Here is a 6,833-nt window from a genome sequence, read left to right on the forward strand (position 1 = left end):
AAAAAAAAAAATCCCCAACCAAAGAAATAGAAAGGAAGAAAAAATAAGGGAAATCCCATCTGAAGAAAATCTAGAAGCAGTTGCACATAGTGAGTGCTGCGGAAATGACAACTAAACAAGCAAATTGTAACTGACTAAACTTAATTATTTAAAACAACCTGTAAACACTTGATGTTCACAACAATTCCATGACATTAGAAAATAAAGAAAGGATATATTATTCATTATGCCCAAAGAAAAGAGACAAATATAAGTATAGATAGTCTCCTTCACAGTTATACACTTTGCAACCTTTAGCTTTACACTTTCAACTTAATAAATAGTAATCAAAAGCTAGCAAGACACATAATTGTGCCAAAAAAACTTTCTAAAAATATTCCCAAGAGAGAAAAACAGAACTCCTTGCATAGGGTTGAAGAAATAATAAAGTAAATATAACAGTTTAAAATTTTAGACGAGGTAGTCGCACAGTTCAACATGGTCTCAGAGTAGAAAGGTTCTGGGTTCAATTATCACCACCTCCGTCACAAAGAATTTTCACGTGCTTGGCCATGAAATAGAATCAACTCACATGTAAGAGGAGACATTAAAGATCTCCTTCCATTCCAAATAGATCGACACTATTTCTTTACTACACCTTTCTAAATTTCACACTTAATACATGTTTTTATAGTCACAAAAATATTATGAAATATTTAGATTCGTAAGTTTGAAATTTCGTAAGGAGTGAACAATAAAGTAAATAAGAGTGTCCCTCTGTAGTAACTCAAACTTTTAGATGAGGTGCTCCCACAATTCAACACATAATAAAATCAAATAAAAGAATTAAAAGATAAAAATCAAGAGTCCATGGGCGCACCTCTAACTTCGTAAGTTTGAAATTTCTACCAGATTAATGCTACTGGAATCTTGTAAAGATCAACTCTTTGATGTAAAAAATAACAAATTTGATGGGTACATAAAGAAACCATTGAAAGCTGAAATTTTCAATTAAAGGGTAATAATAAAAACTCAATATATACAGAGTAATGTTAATATATACACTTACCTTTTGATTTACGATCATAAACGGCAGCAGACCAAACAACGCTAATTTTCGAAGGAAGGAAATTGAGGTTTCGGATAGAAGGAATTGTGATGTGAAAAAGAAAGAAACAAAAGGAAAGAGAAGAGAAAAAGGAAAGGTCAAATGCGAAGGGAAAAACAGAAAAAGTGGACACAGTATGCGACATAATAGGTGACTGTTCCCATATTTATATGTTATCTTTAGTGGTTAGCGCCAGTTGTCCGCTTGGACTTTCCTTTTATAAATAAACATGAAATAAAGGGCAATTCGGTGCACCGACTCCATTGAGCACCTACTATGGGTTCGGAAATAAGTCGGACCATAATGATGTATTATATGTAATCTTACTCGACATTTTTACAAGGGGTGATTTTCATTGTTCGAACCCGTAACGTCCTGGTCACATGACAATAATTTTACCAGTTACGCCAAGGCTCCTTTCCGTTATAAACAAGAAATACTCCTTCGTTATTTTACTATACGAAAAAAAGGCGTCCATTTTTGTATGTAATTTACCCTTATTATTTAGTATTACTAATACTACTTAATTATTTACAAAAGTTTAAGAGTGTGCCGAGTCGAATATTAATTAGGGAAATATAATAAATTATTATTTTATTAATTACTTCTTAAAGAAATAATAGTAAGGAAGAGTATTTGAAAGAAGAAAAAGAAGTAGGAGAACACTTTTTTTGGATAAAAAAATTAGTTTGTTTCTTAATGAATAATTTGTGGTGCTTGGAGAAGGATACAATTTTTCGAAATATGATTTTGTCATGATCCAATTTCCTCTCCGTATATCGTCGTGACGGCACCTAGTCTCTATGACTAGGTAAGCTTAACATTTGCGGAATAATGAAATGAAAACATAAGTTTAGCTAACTGTAACAATAACCAAATAACTGAATACCATGCCGCTTGGCACGTACAATTAGGGGTGTACAAACCAAACCGATAACCCGCACCAACCTGAAAACCCGAGTCAACCCGGAAAAAAAACCCGATTAGTGGTTTGGTTTGACTTGGTTTGGTATTGGAAAATAAAACCCGACCACAATAGGGTTGGTTTGGTATTAACTAAAAAAAGTCAAACCGAAACCAAACCAACCCGACATTACATGTATACATATTTTATATATTAGATAGATAAAAATATTTATTAGAATCTAAGTTATAAATATTTCTTAATTTTTATTATAATTTCTTTATATAGCATAATATTTTAAATTGGTATTATAGCCCATGTAAATGTTTGTTTTTGTTTGGCGCATAAAAGAATAATTGAGCCCAAACCAAAACCTAATCTTAAAGCAGATAGATTGTCCTATAGGTGTTGTGAAACACACAAACAATTGAAATCATCTTGCCTCTTCTCCAAAGGCAAAAAACCTACGCTCTTCCTTTGCTCAAACAATTGAAATCATCGGTAAAGCTTTCATCGGTAAATCTCTCATCGGTATAGCTCTTTTGCTCTCATTTTACATGTTTTCTTTTAGCTGCAAACATATACCTTGATTTTCCCCAATTAACTAAGATGTGGAAAGCTTGCTTTTACAAAAATGTATGTGGACGACTATAAGTATCAAAAGTATTGTCGAGAAATAAGTGCTTTAAGAGGAAATCCATCTGCAGATGACTGGAAGAATGTGAAAGCTTTTATAAAGTTTCTTAACATTTTCTATCAGACAACTTTAAAATTTTCAGGCAGTTTATATGCTACTTTCAACTCTTTCTTCCATGAATTTTTCAATCTTCGAAATGCTATTATAAAGCATACCAAAAGCGATGATCGTACTTTGAATGATATGGCAGGAAGAATGAAAAGTAAGCTTGAGAAATATTGGGGTAAGTTTGAGGATATGAATATGTTATTGCTTGTTGCTTTGTGTTGGATCCTAGATACAAGATGAAGTATGTGAACTTCATTCTTACTGTTGCTTTGCCTCCCATCTGCCCTTAGACAGATCTCGCCACTTACGACCATCACGAGTCGAATAGATCACCAACTTCCGAGCATAATCCATCATGACGGGGACCTCGTATGGCGTCCATGAAATTGCTGCAGAAAGGGAGTGAAAAACGCATTTACGGAGCCTGCCTCCGCCACGAGCAAAACAACAAAGACACAAGTATACCACTTACGTGCAAAATTCCATTCCTCGGGAAATAGCAGGAACTCGATCGGGATAATATCAGCAGTCCGTACTTGGATGAATCGGCTCATCCATTCCTGGTCCCCATCTTCTTCGTCATCAACGATGAAAGGCCTAGTGGATTGGCATCGCAAGGTCAGCAGGCCTCGATGGTGAAAAGGCCGGTACAACCTGATAAGATGACTGAGGGTAAAATCGAGCCCTGCTCCTTTCGTAAAGGATCACATCATCAGTATGCCAAAACGACGGGTGAACCTGTTCCAAGGTAGCCCGATATTTCCGATAGAAATTGAGCACAACCCTATCGAGGGGGCCCAGCATGAAGGGGTACATGTATACATTCAGAAACCCCTTGACACGGTCCATAATGCTCTCTTCCGGGGAAGGTACCTGCAGTACTACTTTCTCCCCCAATCCACAATCTTTTCTCACTAACTCAAGATGCCCCTCTTCTATCAGAGAGGTAAGCTTTGAAGCATACTCCCAATGCCCCTGGGCATTGGGAGGTTTTCCTGTAGGAAAATTCCCCCTCGAAGCAAAATGTCCTAAAGGTAGATCGCCTGACTTCGGTGACGCACCACCAACCAAGCAGGGGTTAGAGGCGCAACTCCCTTCTCCTTGCCGAACGAATCCTGGCGCAACAACCATAACTATGGCAAAATCAGAGAGTTGAAGCGAAATCTGAGCAAGGATTCCCAGGTTAAAGTAGTGAAGAACCTAACACAGAGAGAAGAACTCTATACTCAGGACAGCGGAATCCTAAAAAAAGAGAAGACAAACCTATATATAGAAGCAAGCGGTGACTGTCCGCCCGCCTCAAAGGCCAGTTAAAAATACTGGCTAAGCCATTATCACTCTGGGAAGACGTACCGGCGCGATCGCCTCGGTCATTTTATAACCATGTCATACAATTTATGCGGTCGAACGGCATTTCGGGGATCAAAAACCCCCGCATCAACAAGCCTCGAGATGGTACCCGATCTCGAGGACCTCTATCAAAAGGAAGATAGGCTCTAAGGAGCCCTTAACATTGTTACAAGACTCGAGATGGTACCCGATCTCGAGGACCTCTATCAAAAGGAAGATAGGCTCTAAGGAGCCCTTAACATCGTTACAAGCCTCGAGATGGTACCCGATCTCGAGGACCTCTATCAAAAGGAAGATAGGCTCTAAGGAGCCCTTAACATCGTTACAAGCCTCGAGATGGTACCCGATCTCGAGGACCTCTATCAAAAGGAAGATAGGCTCTAAGGAGCCATTGATATAATTACAAGCCTCGAGATGCTGCCCGATCTCGAGGACCTTTGTCAAAAAAGAAGATAGGCTACAAGGAGCCATTGATATCGCTACAAGCCTCGAGATGGTACCCGATCTCGAGGACCTCTATCAAAAAGAAGATAAGTTCTAAAAACCTACTCATATGGGCTTNCAGATAGATTGTCCTATAGGTGTTGTGAAACACACAACAATTGAATCATCTGCTCTCTCCAAAGGCAAAAACTACGCTCTCCTTTGCTCAAACAATTGAAATCATCGGTAAAGCTTTCATCGGTAAAGCTCTTTTGCTCTCATTTTACATGTTTTCTTTTAGCTGCATACATATACCTTGCTTTTCCCCAATTAACTAAGATGTGGCAAGCCTTTTACAAAAATGTATGTGGACGACCATAAGTATCAAAAGTATTGTCGAGAAATAAGTGCTTTAAGAGGAAATCCATCTGCAGATGACTGGAAGAATGTGAAAGCTTTTATAAAGTTTCTTAACATTTTCTATCAGACAACTTTAAAATTTTCAGGCAATTTATATGCTACTTCCAACTCTTTCTTCCATGAATTTTTCAATCTTCGAAATGCTATTATAAAGCATACCAAAAGCGATGATCGTACTTTGAATGATATGGCAGGAAGAATGAAAAGTAAGCTTGAGAAATATTGGGGTAAGTTTGAGGATATGAATATGTTATTGCTTGTTGCTGTTGTGTTGGATCCTAGATACAAGATGAAGTATGTGAACTTCATTCTTACTGATGCATTTGGTTCTTTGTTGGGAAGATTGAAGTCCGAAGATGTGGTAAGCATTTTAACTCGCTTGTATAATAACTACAATGATTCTTTTTTTGAGGCTTCTAGTGACAATATTGGAGGCGATACTAGTATGAGTGAAGTTGGTGATTTGTTGCAATCAAAGTGGGAGAAACTTTTGGAAGATGAGGGAAATATTAAAAAAAATCTGATCTTGAGATATATTTGATGGATGATGTGGTGAAGATCAAGGATTTTAATATCTTGGCATGGTGGAAAGTTTCATCTAGTAAATATCCAATTGTTTCAAAGATTGCAAGGGATGTTCTTTCTATTCCTATTTCTACTGTTGCATCGGAGTCTGCTTTTAGTACAGGTGGTCGAATTTTGGATTCTTATAGGAGTTCTTTATCACCAAAAACAGTGGAAGCACTTATTTGTACTCAACAATGGATACGATCACCTTCCAAGGAATATAAGTTTGAAGACATGTTAGAGGAAGTCCAGAAAATTGAGCAAATTGAAGAAGGTAATAATTTATATTCAATTGTTAATGAGTATAGTTATTTTTTACATTAATTAATATTTAAATATGTTAATTGTTTCTTTCTTTTTTTCCAGAATATGTAGACTCACCTTTGAGGATTGATTAGAGGGATGATTAACTACAATTTGCTTCATGACTATTTTTGGAAGCGAGGTCATTATGCCTTTACAAGTATTTTGGAAACATGCTCCTGTGGTTGTAATATCTACTAAGATGCCCAACTTTTTAGAGTTTAATATATTCTCTTTTTGTTTATCTTTTAGGACTCTTGGGTGTAATGTCTACTCTTAAAAAGTTGGTGATAATTCTTATGTAGAGTGCAATATGATATGCAATTTATATTTTTGGTGATAATTTTCTCATTCTGCCTACTTCCTAATGGCCATATATTGTTTAAATCTAATTCAATCTTTCTCTTGACTTAGTAGAACTGATATGGAAATGTATGGAGTTGTAGCCTTCAGGAATAGTTCATTGGCTTGTTAATGTTTTATTAGAACACAGTATGTGGGCATATCAAGGAGTAAGGAGTAATTTTTATTAGAACACAGTATGTTTATTGAAAAAAAGACATCTGCATTGTGTAAGGAGTCATGTTTCCTTAACACCTATTGACATTCATTGTTTGCTACTGTGTTCCTTATTCTTTGATTGAAGAGAGCAAACATATTTCGTTGAAAGGCAATGAAACTTCTTGCCCAGATGAACTAAGTCCATTTATTACCATTCCATGCTTGGATCAGGCCATGCCTGATGATGATTATCTTAGGTTAACCATCAAAGGGATGGAGGTGAACTCCACTGCTTATATGCGACAGATATATTAAACCTTGAGAAATATGGTGATGGTTGGGGTAGAATTCGTAACAACAGGAGCAGCTGCTTGTGTTCACCATGGTTGTTATTCAAGTAGACCTGTTGTACTCAAGCAACATGTTACAACATGCTCATTCAAAAAAATGCCCCGTATAAGATTGATCCTGACCTCACAAGGTGTTATTGTCATGATCCTTCTTTGGTGTATAATTTGAGACTTTTATATTTG

At 36.7% G+C, this 6,833-nt stretch overlaps 1 protein-coding gene across 1 annotated transcript in view; it reads right to left on the reverse strand.

Moving 5' to 3' along the window:
- The window catches only part of LOC109234119 (probable glycosyltransferase At5g25310), a 6,016-nt gene extending 4,791 nt beyond the window's left edge, over positions 1–1,225 (reverse strand). Inside the window, exon 1 of the mRNA XM_019399970.1 lies at positions 1,049–1,225. The gene's annotated coding sequence lies outside the window, so the exon portion shown is untranslated. The remainder of the gene's footprint in view (positions 1–1,048) is intronic.

The sequence above is a fragment of the Nicotiana attenuata genome, chromosome 11 (assembly GCF_001879085.1).
Source record: "Nicotiana attenuata strain UT chromosome 11, NIATTr2, whole genome shotgun sequence".
Taxonomy (NCBI): domain Eukaryota; kingdom Viridiplantae; phylum Streptophyta; class Magnoliopsida; order Solanales; family Solanaceae; genus Nicotiana; species Nicotiana attenuata.